The following is a 12,459-nucleotide window of genomic DNA, read 5'->3' as shown; positions in this document are numbered from 1 at the left end:
ACCCTGAGTGCGACAGTTTTACAGATGTTCACAAATGAGTAAATATGTCCCCCTGCGACGTTGCACCCTTCTCCTCACAGAAACACACCCACAGGATAACCGAATCGCGGAAAGAATCCTCAAACTAAACATACAGCCGGTAGGGAGCATTATTTACACAAGACTGATATTTACACTACGATCCAGGACCTGTTTTTGGAGGAACACATGCAGATGTTATGCATAGAGAGAGCACGCATGCCAGCATCGATACACCAACCCACGAGTGCCCTGTGGCCCTACGGCCTTTAATAATGTGCAGAGCACCCCGTCCAAGCACCAAAAGCACCACCCCATACATACAGTCAGCACCATCCGGTGCACCAATAAAGTGTTCATAGTCACCGGTGGTGTCGCAGCCGGCCGATGTTCTGCCGCTGGTCTTGCCTTCTTGAAGCACTTGGCCTTCTGGCTTCTTTAAAGATAAAGAAAGGCGCCAACCGCGTCCATTTCTAAATTGTGGCCGTCAGGGGGCCAACTATAAGTGGTTCACCTGTATGGCATAGGTGCCACGTTGACCCAGAGGTCCATCAATGGGTGGTGCTTGGCCGCAAAAGAACTGCGGTCCATGGTGGGCGGCCACAAAAATTGCAGTCCATATGGTGTGTCGATCCAGGCAGCAAGCAGCGAAAGTACAGGCCCACAACTGCGGAGCCAGCACCTCTCTCTCCTCTCTCTCTGCCCCAGAGCCAGATCCTCGGAGGTGGGAGACAAAATAAGACAAGTGAGTAAGGTGGTAAGGGCGTAAAAGTGCACGCAATACAAGGTAATGCACACTGGGGGCACATGGGAACCAGGTGAGACAGGTACGTTCCTACCGTACACCCCCCCCCCCCCCCACCAGGTAACCTACATTGCCCCTCCCTTACCCCTTACTGTATCCACAAAACACAACACTACCCATAAACATCTACTTTACAAATCAACAAACGTCCCTACTGTCTTCCCCGTTCCTCCCATAAACCAAATTCGTCTTCTCTCCCTCCTAACCAATCAAATTTGCCATTTCCAACTCTCATCAAAATTTGCCATCTCCAACTCAACATCAAAATTTGCCATCACCAATTCATCATCAGTCCCTCCTAAGGAGGGAGAGATGGAATCACCCCAATGTCTCATCCACGTCGTGATGCGTCTCACAAATCCAAACAGCAATTCTCACTTCCTGCAACACAAAACAAAGAAAACACAGGTGTGGAGTCATGATCATCACCTCAGGTAAGTGGCTGCGTATGGTGCGACAGGTTCATCAATCCTAACTATTTCCTAAATGACTTTAACAACTTTACATTACCCGGGGTCTTTCTCCTGCCAAACCATTGGCCCACTTACACTATGGGTTCTAAGAACCAATTCCCATTGACCAATCTGTGGTGCCTCTCAATTTGGGGTCTCACTCCCCCGATTCATCTCCCGGTGTCCTCGCACAATTTCTGGGCTGTGACGTGTAGCTCTCCCAGCAGGTCTACCCACCTGCACACCTCCACCACTGTAGTTGCCACCCGAGCTTACCTGCTCCTCACCCTAACCTAACTAACTGGGGAAGGCCCTCTCGCACTCTCACCCCCTCAGTGCCCTCTCTGGCACGGGCTGCCCGATCCACACCCGGGATCCTCAGGCACCCACTGACACTAACGGCTCCCAGAGCCCACCTGCGGCCTCACCTGGCCGACATCCTCACAGTGGTGGAGTGCCCAAACCAACTACACACACTAACAGGCTACACGCCCAGCCATTTCCACAACACTAATGCACCCATCCACAATACCATTCTGCAACCGCACCACAAATGCCAATATCCAACCACAATTTACCTATACCCTCTACCTAACACTTACACTACCCGCCCCGGGTACTCGTGAAAGGGGTCCACTCTTCCCCCATCCACACCTTCGCACCATGCACACCACTCCGTACCACTTACTCCAACTCTCTCCACACCACTCATTCCAATACTCCATGTATTCCACACACCTGCACTTGCACACCTGTGCTCACATACTTGGTGCCGCCTGCACCCTTCTCTCCCCCAAGCGCATTCGCGCTGATCCACAACACTCACTACTCATACACTGCTCCACACACCTGTCCAGTTCTCACACAGCATCATCTCATCTAACTACTCCCCTCTGAAACTTGCGCTTCCCAGTCGCCCCTTTTAACTATTGCGCTCCCACGTCATTATCATCCACACTAATCTACCTGCGTCCCCACTACAGGTATCAGTCACTAACTAATCTTAACGTTACCTAATGTCATCTTCGCTAGATCCCTATCAATATAACCTGACCCACCCGGGCTAGTTTTCACTGCCATACACCCCATAATCTATTGCGCATTTGCCCCACCCTTTGTGAGGGATGACAGAGTTGCCATCCCACCACATCGGGCGTCTCCCACTACCAATTTTGCACATCAAATTTCAACAAATCAAAAATTTGCCAATCACTACTCATCATCTGCCAATCATTACTGCCAATCCTTTGCCAATCATCAAATTTTGTTTTTCTCTAATTTTGGGTCCAAAACACTAACCTCATCACACAGTCTACTCACTAATGCCTCTCGGTGCGCCAATTCACTTCTACTGCTCGGCTTCGTACAGCCAAGCCATGAATGCGGGTTGTTTGGTGCCAGCGGCTGGATACGTCCCGCATTCGGGGCAGGGACGGGGGCTTACCCGGCCTGAGACCCCACGCACCATCTCGGCATGGAGCCATCCCATGGCCCGATCTCGACCTGCCGGAATGCCTCAACAAAAAGTGGTCGCCATGACGACCCTTCCTATCGGGCTGCCCGCTCCGCCTAGTGGAGCACGGACGCGGCCTTTCAAAGCGAGGCCCAGCGTGGATCGCGTACGGCGGTCCTTTCGAACCCGCCGTGGCTCGGATCCCCGCTGGTCCTCGTGGCACGCGAGGCCCGGCACGCACCGAGGGCCCGATTCGGCTAAAAGTCGCTCTAACCTCTAACCCGGTTACCTTCGATGCCTCACCTGCATGCTTACACCCCGCAGCCCGTTCCTTGCTCACACATCCAGCCGTTTCCATGCTCCTCGTCGTACCTTCTCTAACACACCCAGGTACACTCATTCCACTCACAGCCTTGGTCACACACCTGACCACCGAACACTTTGGCACACATTCGTTGGTCGCACACCTCACCACAACACCTCTTCGCGCCCCCTCCTCGGTCACCTCCTCTGTGACAATCACAGGTGTGCTCTCACTCGCACACCCAACCACGTGCCTCACTACCAATTCCAGCGTGCATTCCCACTCACGCTCTACCATTCCAGGTGTGCATCCTTCAATTCCAGGTGTACATCCTCGCTCACCTGTCACAACCAACTCACGCTCCTTGTCACTCTCACTACTCTCACCACCACTCTTGACAACGCACTCACCCTTACTCTCGACAGCGCACTCTTTCCTCATGCACCCGTCCGTTACACACCTTTCTCGCGCACACTCTTGCGCACACTCTCCCGTCACACCCTCTGTAACACTTACCACAGGCGTGCATTCTCCTTCTACACCCTCCGTAACACTCCTCACTACGCGCTTCCATGTGCTCCCTCGCAGACGCGCTACGACCGACTCACTCTCGACAGCACCCTCACTCCTTGGCACACACTTTTTCCTCACACACCCCAGAGTCGGACTTTCTCGCACACCTCCTTTTTCGCACACCAGACCTGTCGCACACTTCACCAATGGCCTCTCACGAACACCCGGGTCCATCTCGACCCCCAAGCTTCTTAAATCACCTGGCGCATCATACGCACGACCATATTGGTCACCACTTACACCGGGTCCTCTTCCTCTTCGCTTTTCCTCCATCACCTGCGAATCCCTCATCCGGTTAATGAGCACATCATCACGATCCGAACACAGACTTTGGACCAATTCTTTTATCTCCTCTTTTATCTCTTTCTTATCCTCTCTCCGTCGCTTCTTAATTTCGCTCACCCCTTCTTCCACTTCTTCTAATTTCTGCTTCACCTCTTTTATGTCCCGGTACGTCTCCTCAAGCTCGTCCTCTAAGGCTACCTTGACCGTTTCCATGTGCGTCCTCACCTGCCGGTCCTTCATCTCCATTACCTCTGTCACCTCGTCCAACCTCGTTGTCAGTCCCTCACGTACCATCTGACATTCCCTCTTCGTCGCTATCAAGTCGTCTTTTAGTTCTTTCTGTGTCGCTTTTAACCCCCCTAGTACCGCAGTGTTCCTTTGTACCTGCTCCACTAACTCAGTCTGTCCCACCGTCAGCTGTTCCACCTCCTGCGTCAGGTCCTCTATGCCCCCTTGTAACTTTACAGTCCCCTTTCTCACCTCCTTCTCCATGCGCTCCTTACAGTGCCTCACCTCCTCGCGCACTCCTCCGACCTCCTCACTCACACCTCTTCTGATCTCTTCTCCCATCACTTGCATCTCCTGCCCAGATGCCACCCTCATCTGCTCCATTTCCTCCCTGTGAGCATCCAATTTAGTTTCTACCCCCATTCTGACCCCCTCTATCTGCTGCCCCATTTTTTAAACTTCCCTTTCCGCTTGGTCCCTCATGTCCCTCAATTTGCCTTCCATACTGTTTTCCAACCCCTCGAACCCATTTTTCACTCCCTCTATCTGATTCTCCTGGGCAGCCATTCTATTTTCCACCCCCATTAACCCATGTTTCACCCCTTCTATCCCATTGTCTAACCCCTCTAATTTCTTGTCTAATCCCTCACCGGTACCCCTCGCTTCGTCCCTCATTACCCCCATTTGGCCCTCCAATCGCTCACCCAATCGCTCACTATCAGCCCTCATTTGCTCACTATTCTGGGCCATAAGGGCCTTCATTTGTATTAAAAAAAGGTCCAAATCTACCAGCGGCGCTACTACGGGCGCGGTCGCCGTGGCCATGTGCGAGGCGCCATTTTGCACGCCCGTAACCTCGTGCGCGAGGACGCGATTTTGCGACCCTGCCACCCTCACTGCTTCGCTCTCCTCATGTCCCTCAATTTGGTCCTGGATCGACCCTGCCTCACTCTCCTCTACCGGAACCCAGCCGTCTTGATCCGCCATAGCGCGACTTTCAAAATTCGGGTTTTTATTTTTTTGTAAAACAAAATCAAATTTCGCCGTTAATAATTTCGAGCGCGTGAAGCGCGCTTCGGGTCCGATCTCACTCCTCGACACCAATTGTTACAGATGCGGTTTTAGATGTTAGTTTACCGAGCGGTTTGGTATTACCGCGTCCGCACAGGTACTCCCCGATTAGAACCCTATCCCGCCCGATTCCACTCGAACGTTGGCCAAATCGCGCTATGCTAAATCAATGAAGGAAAGGACACAACGGCTGGGATTAATGTAACGACACAAGGGGTACAGTTCTCAAGACCTCCGGAGGAGGATATAATTGGTGATGCAGAAACGGGTAGATTACACGGTAAGAGGTAAAGCACAGAAAGATGGGCACTTAGACACAGTCTTATATATCCCCGACAGACCACAGACAAACGGGACAAGACTGACTTACACGGGGATTGATGGCAGGGAAGGACAGGCAGTCGATAGCTCAAGGTGCACCTTGGCTCAGGGACAGGATACAGGACGGTCCGGTCCAGAGATGCGGGGAGGTATTTCAGCGCTCGGAGGTGGCGACTTCTCTCTCCAAGCTGGGGGCGCATCTGACGTCACCTCCCTCTTCCTGCGCATGCATCAGCGGGGAGTGACACGCCCTCGGCTCATTGTCTCCGCCCCAGATGGAATCGGTCCGCCGCTTCTATTGGGTGCGGGGGGCTACCGGGCTCCGCCCTTGACGAGGAGCTGACAGCGAGCCCCTGCGTGGTAACCCCGTCGGAGCACATGTTCAATGGCGGCTAACCAAGCCGGAGTGAGGACGCACACTACCCGCGCCGCCGCCGCTGTTGTTGTTGTTGTTGTTGTTGTACCATGAGGAAGAGCTGTGGGGAGGTATTGGGAGGTCCTAAACTTTCTAACGGTGCCATACAATCACATTCTGGTGCAACGAAGAGTCAGAATTAATGGAAACGAGTCCTTAACTGACATAGACTAAGAATAACTAGCAAGATGTCCTATAGTTGTCTACGTGAGAGGCGGTGGACCTGGATGCGACATTTAATGGGGGAAAAAGGGGGAGGTCGGGTCTACAGAGTGTTGTTTACAGAAAATGGGACTAGGGAATGGGGGATTGGGGATAGTTGGGAAGTATTGGGGAAATAGGGGAATATTTACAAGCGGATATGGATGGATCCAAATCCCATATCCGCAACAATATTATATACGCCAATTGTACGTGACATGTTGTGACACCCTCTCTCACAACTTGCCTCACTAATGCCCCCCGGCAAGGTGAGTTACCTGTTTGGTGTTACATCTCACTCCATCCGTCTCTTGCCCTCCTGAATCAGATGCAAGCCCTCATGATGTTTTATATGTTTCAACAAAGGTCAACTAAGAGGCCTGGTGTCTAAATGTCTGCATTCTGTTGTCTCAGTGAATGGTAGAGCCTTGGTCCAGTCCAGCTTGTTCCATAACAATCCGTCTGCCCCAGTCAATGTCTCTTTCTTGGGCAAGCAGAACTCAGTTTGCCTAAATGCAGCCATGCCCCTTTTGTGTGCAAGTAGGACTCAAACCTTCAGCCTGCTCCTCACTTTATCAGCTGCACATTCCTTTTCTCCATGCACACAGGCCGAAAAGCCAAGAGCTGTGGCCTTGAAAACACCCACAAGAGCCCAGCCCCACTAGACTCCTTTGACATGCTGGACTATACTGATGAATTAACATTCATTTTTAAAACCACCTTTTATCACAATGCAATTGACTGAACTTGTACCTGCTACACTTAAATCCACATTTTCATTTAAAATGGTGTACCATTTCGAAACACTAATATATACACACATCTTCTACTTATCGTGACGCTTTGGCCAATTTAAGACCCTTTGGCAAATTCAAGACGCTTTGGACACTTTTGACCCTTTTGCTCTTTCGTCCTTAGACACCTTTAGATCAAGCAAACCAAAAAAAACAACTTAAGACCCCTTCGATAATTGTAAAAAAATTCTTCCCAAAATCGGTTTTGACGACCTTTTCTGTGCACAATTCGTGTTGCATCACAAGGTTCAATGACGAAGCTAAACTGATATCTCAAAGCGAAACTATTGTTGAAAAGTGAAACTGAAACTACTGATCTCGGGATCATCGAATGGGAAACCAGAATGACATGCGATGGGAAATTGCTGAAAGCAAAGCTATGGGAAGTATAGAGAGAGGGGGAAGGTCGGAGCTGATGAAACAATGTGGAGAGTGATAGGTGCCTAGAGGTGGTCGGTTGGTATGGAAAGAAATTTGGTGATCTTCCATCAGGCGGTAGGCCCAAAAGATGCCGAAACCCGTTTCCCAGCTGAGCTTTCATAATATCACCTATCACCTTTTCATAATATCAGCTTTCATAATATCACCTTCACTCCCGAGCAGTACTACAGAGGTACAAAGAAGTGTGGATTGGAAAAATTAGCTGATAGAATGGAACGAGTTTGTCGAGGTTTCCAGCTACACCCATTGCGACATTTGCTCACTGAATATTTACACTGAAATCCCGTTTCTACCAATACACACTCCAAAGGAAATTACTCATTTCAGGTGAGAAATCTACGAACCCCTATCATTGACGGGTACCTTTGCTAGTGTGTGTGTGTGTGTGTATGTATATATATATATATATATATATATATATACACACACACGCACTGTGTGTGTGTGTGTGTGTGTGTGTGTGTGTGTGTATGTATGTATGTATGTATGTATGTATGTATGTATATATATATATATATATATATATATATATATATATATATATATATATATATATATATATATATACACACACACACACACAGTGCATTCAGAAAGTATTCAGACCCCTTCACTTTTTTCACATTTTATGTTGCAGCCTTATGCTGAAATCGTTCAAATTCATTTTTTCCCTTATCAATCTACACTCAATACCCCATAATGACAGAGAAAACAGGATTTTAGAAAGTTTTGCAAATTTATTAAAAATAAAAAACTGAAATATCACATTGACATAAGTATTCATTCCCTTTGCTTGACACTTTGCTGACACTTGAAATTGAGCTCAGGTGCCTCCCATTTCTCTTGATCATCTTTGAGATGTTTCTGCACCTTGATTCGACTCCACCTGTGGTAAATTCAATTGATAGGACATGATTTGGAAAGGCATACACCTGTCTATATGAGGTGTCACAGCTGACAATGCATATCAGAGCAAAAACCAAGCCATGATGTCGAAGGAACTACCTGCAGAGCTCAGAGACAGGATTGTGTCAAGGCACAGATCTGGGGAAGCCTACAAAAAAAAATTCTGCTGCATTGAAGGTTCCCAAGAGCACAGTGGCCTCCATAATTCTTAAATGGAAGAAGTTTGGAACAACCAGGACTCTACCCAGAGCTGGCCGCCCGGCCAAACCTAGCAATCGGGGGAGAAGGGCCTTGGTAAGAGAGGTGACCAAGAACCTGATGGTCACTCAGGCTGAGCTCCAGAGATCCTATGTGGAGATGGGAAAAACTTCCAGAAGGACAACCATCACTGCAACACCCCACCGATGTGGGCTTTATGGCAGAGTGGCCAGACGGAAGCCAAACAGTTCAATCTTGGTTTCATCAGACCACAGAATCTTGTTTCTCACAGTCTGAGAGTCCTTTAGGTGCTTTTTTGCAAACTCCAAGCAGGGCTTTCATGTGTCTTTCACTGAGGAGAGGCTTTATTTATCTATATATCTACATATTTGGGCAGTGTCTGTTGCCACTGAACTACTCCCTGAAACTTTTGTTTCCGTGGTTGTGAAGTCTTTTTAATAACGTGGTGGTGGTTTTCAATCACGTGGTGGTGAGGTATTTTGAATTATGTGGTGGTGAGGTGTTTTGAATTACGTTATGGTGAGGTGTTTTAAATTATGTGGTGGTGAGGTGTTTGGAATTACATGGTGGTAAGGTGTTTTGAATTACATGGTGGTGAGGTGTTTCGAATTACGTGGTGGTGAGGTGCTATGAATTACGTGGTGGTGAGGTGTTTTGAATTACGTGGTGGTGAGGTGTTTTGAATTACATGGGGGTAAGGTGTTTTGAATTACATGGGTGTTTTGGATTACGTGGTGGTGAGGTGTTTTAAATTACGTGGGGGTGAGGTGTTTTAAATTACGTGGGGGTGAGGTGTTTTAAATTAGGTGGGGTGGTGTGTTTTAAATTACGTGGGGGTGAGGTATTTTAAATTACGTGGGGGTGAGGTGTTTTAAATTACGTGGGGGTGAGGTGTTTTAAATTACGTGGGGGTGAGGTGTTTTAAATTACGTGGGGGTGATGTGTTTTAAATTAGGTGGGGTGATGTGTTTTAAATTACGTGGGGGTGAGGTATTTTGAATTACGTGGTGGTGAGGTGTTTTAAGTTACGTGGGGGTGAGGTGTTTTAAATTACGTGGGGGTGAGGCGTTTCAAATTAGGTGGGGTGATGTGTTTTAAATTACGTGGTGGTAAGGTATTTTAAATTACTTGGTGGTGAGGTGTTTTGAATTACGTGGGGGTGAGGTGTTTTAAATTAGGTGGGGTGATGTGTTTTAAATTACGTGGTGGTAAGGTATTTTAAATTACTTGGTGGTGAGGTGTTTTGAATTACGTGGTGGTGAGGTGTAATCGTCCCAAACTTCCAGTCTGCACCTGCCCCTCCCGTATGTATGTGTTGAGGGGTTATTTTTGGAATTTTATATATTTTTTCAACCTAAATCTTCAACCTCAATTGCTTATAAAAATGTAATATCACAAACACTACAAATAAATTTGTACAAAATAATTGTTTGTCTTATGATTGGTGTAAATCATGACAACACAGCAACTCAGGTACAGTTATTATCCTCAGCTTAAATATGCCCGTTTCTCAGTAACGACGCGTGGTGAGGCGAGCGCAGCGAGCCGAGCCAAGCTAGTATATACAGTGCATTCAGAAAATATTCAGACTTGTCGGTGACATTGCTTCTGGTTTACCAGTCTTGGAGAACAACATATGTCGTGCTGAATCGACAGATGTTCTGTGCACATTATATATTCTGCAGACGAACGCTTCTGAAGATTTGATTGTCTCCTCTGTGAGTTCACCAATGCCCAAGTTCTTCAGCAGTTTATTCAAAACTCAAAAAAACCCCTCGAAATTCAGCTTGGGAACCGGGTTAATCGAATTCAGCATACCCTAATTATGTTAAAAAGTGAGGTTCCCAACTTTTACCCAAAAATGCACCTCAAACCTTATACATGGCCTTTTTCCATAAATCCGTCTTGTCTATAATGCTCTTGTGGCTGAATGGAAGCAAATCCTCACAGCAATGTTCCAACATCGAGTGGAAAGCCATCCCAGAAGAGTGGAGGCTGTCAAAGCAGCAAAAGGGGGACCAACTCCCTATTAATGCCCATCATTCTGGAATGAGATGTTCGATGTTCGGGTGTCCACATAATTTTGGTCATTTAGTGTGTGTGTGTATATATATATATATATATACTGAAACGCAAAATAAACTTACCACCTTTGAAACCTTTAAATATCAACAATAACACTGCGTGTAGTAAATGTGTGAACTTATTTGTGGACAATAGTGTCCTCACTGTCAGACAAAACGGTCACGGATGGTCACTTGAACCTTCAATGGTCACTTCATAGCACAGCTGTTGAACAGCCATTTTGACTGTCAGTGATTAGCCAAGGGGTATGGGATGATTTTAATGAGCTGCACGTGATGTCTTGATATTGGCTTTAAAAAGGCCAGTGCAAAATGGGCATTTCAATCAACATGCCACGATTGTCAAGGGATCAACGGCAGCGTGCCCTGGGCATGCTGCAAGGCGGACTGAGCTACCGTGAGGTGGCACGTCGCCTTGGCTGTTCACACCAGACGATATCGGCCCTGGTGGACAGAGACACCCTCCACAACTCTGCAGATGACAGACCTCGATCAGGGAGGCCAAGAGTCACCACTGCAAGGCAGGACAGGCAGATGGTCCGAAGTCACCTGCGGGATCGATTCCGTCCAGCATCCCGCACTGCGGCAGAAACTCCGGGGCGTGCAAACCCACAGGATCTCCAATGATGCTGCACGAAGACGACTGCATGACTATTGCAGTCATGCAAGAAACTTACCACTTGTTTGAAATGTAATAAAATTGTAACAGTTCAAAATAAAACAAACCAACAATTGCTCATTGAAACATTGGCATTTTATTGATGACATGTCAAGTTTTTGACCAAGATACACCATCTCATCAGTTTGTTCTACAGTACAGAACAGCACAGGGTGCAATGTCAGTCCCCTTTCAATAGCGTGTGTGGCCACCATTGTCTTGGATACAGGCAATGCATCGTCGGCGTATACTGCCTACCAGTCTTTGGATGGATTGCTGCTGGATTCTGTCCCACTCAGTCCTCAATGTCTGAAGCAGCTCTGCCCGTGTCCTGGCCCTGCCAACTACGCGTCTCCCAAGCTCATCCCACAGGTGCTCTATGGGATTCAGGTCAGGGGAGAGCGCAGGCCACTGCATGGTGTTGATGTTCTTGCCTTGGAGAAATGCAGTGGTAAAGCGAGCAGCATGGGGACGAGCGTTGTCATGCTGAAAGGTTCTCAGTTCTGGGTGGTCTAGCAGGAATGGCAGCAGATGAGGTCGCAGGATGTTATCCACATACCGCTGGGCGTTAAGATTCCCATCCACAACCACCAGTGGCGTCCTGTACCAGCCTGATATGGCGGCCCACACCATCACACTTGGGCCACCCCACCTGTTGGCTTGACGCACGCAACAATCGGCATATCGCTCGCCAGTTCTTCTCCAGACACGCTCACGCCCATCAGGACTGTCCACACAGAACCTTGACTCATCGCTGAAAGCGACCTCGTTCCACTGCGCCAAGGTCCACCGCTGATGCTGCTGGCACCATCTCTGTCGGTTGCGGCGATGGGCAGCCGTCATCACGGCGCCTCTGTATGGTCTTCTGGCAGTCAGACCATAGTCATGCAGTCGTCTTCGTGCAGTATCATTGGAGATCCGTGGGTTTGCACGCCCCGGAGTTTCTGCCGCAGTGCGGGATGCTGGACGGAATCGATCCCGCAGGTGACTTCAGACCATCTGCCTGTCCTGCCTTGCAGTGGTGACTCTTGGCCTCCCTGATCGAGGTCTGTCATCTGCAGAGTTGTGGAGGGTGTCTCTGTCCACCAGGGCCGATATCGTCTGGTGTGAACAGCCAAGGCGACGTGCCACCTCACGGTAGCTCAGTCCACCTTGCAGCATGCCAAGGGCACGCTGCCGTTGATCCCTTGACAATCGTGGCATGTTGATTGAAATGCCCATTTTGCACTGG

The sequence above is a fragment of the Myxine glutinosa genome, chromosome 2 (genome assembly GCF_964187855.1).
Source record: "Myxine glutinosa chromosome 2, kmMyxGlut1.1, whole genome shotgun sequence".
Classification (NCBI taxonomy): domain Eukaryota; kingdom Metazoa; phylum Chordata; class Myxini; order Myxiniformes; family Myxinidae; genus Myxine; species Myxine glutinosa.
The sequence above is the reverse complement of the archived record's forward strand: the minus strand, read 5'-3'. Positions refer to the sequence as shown.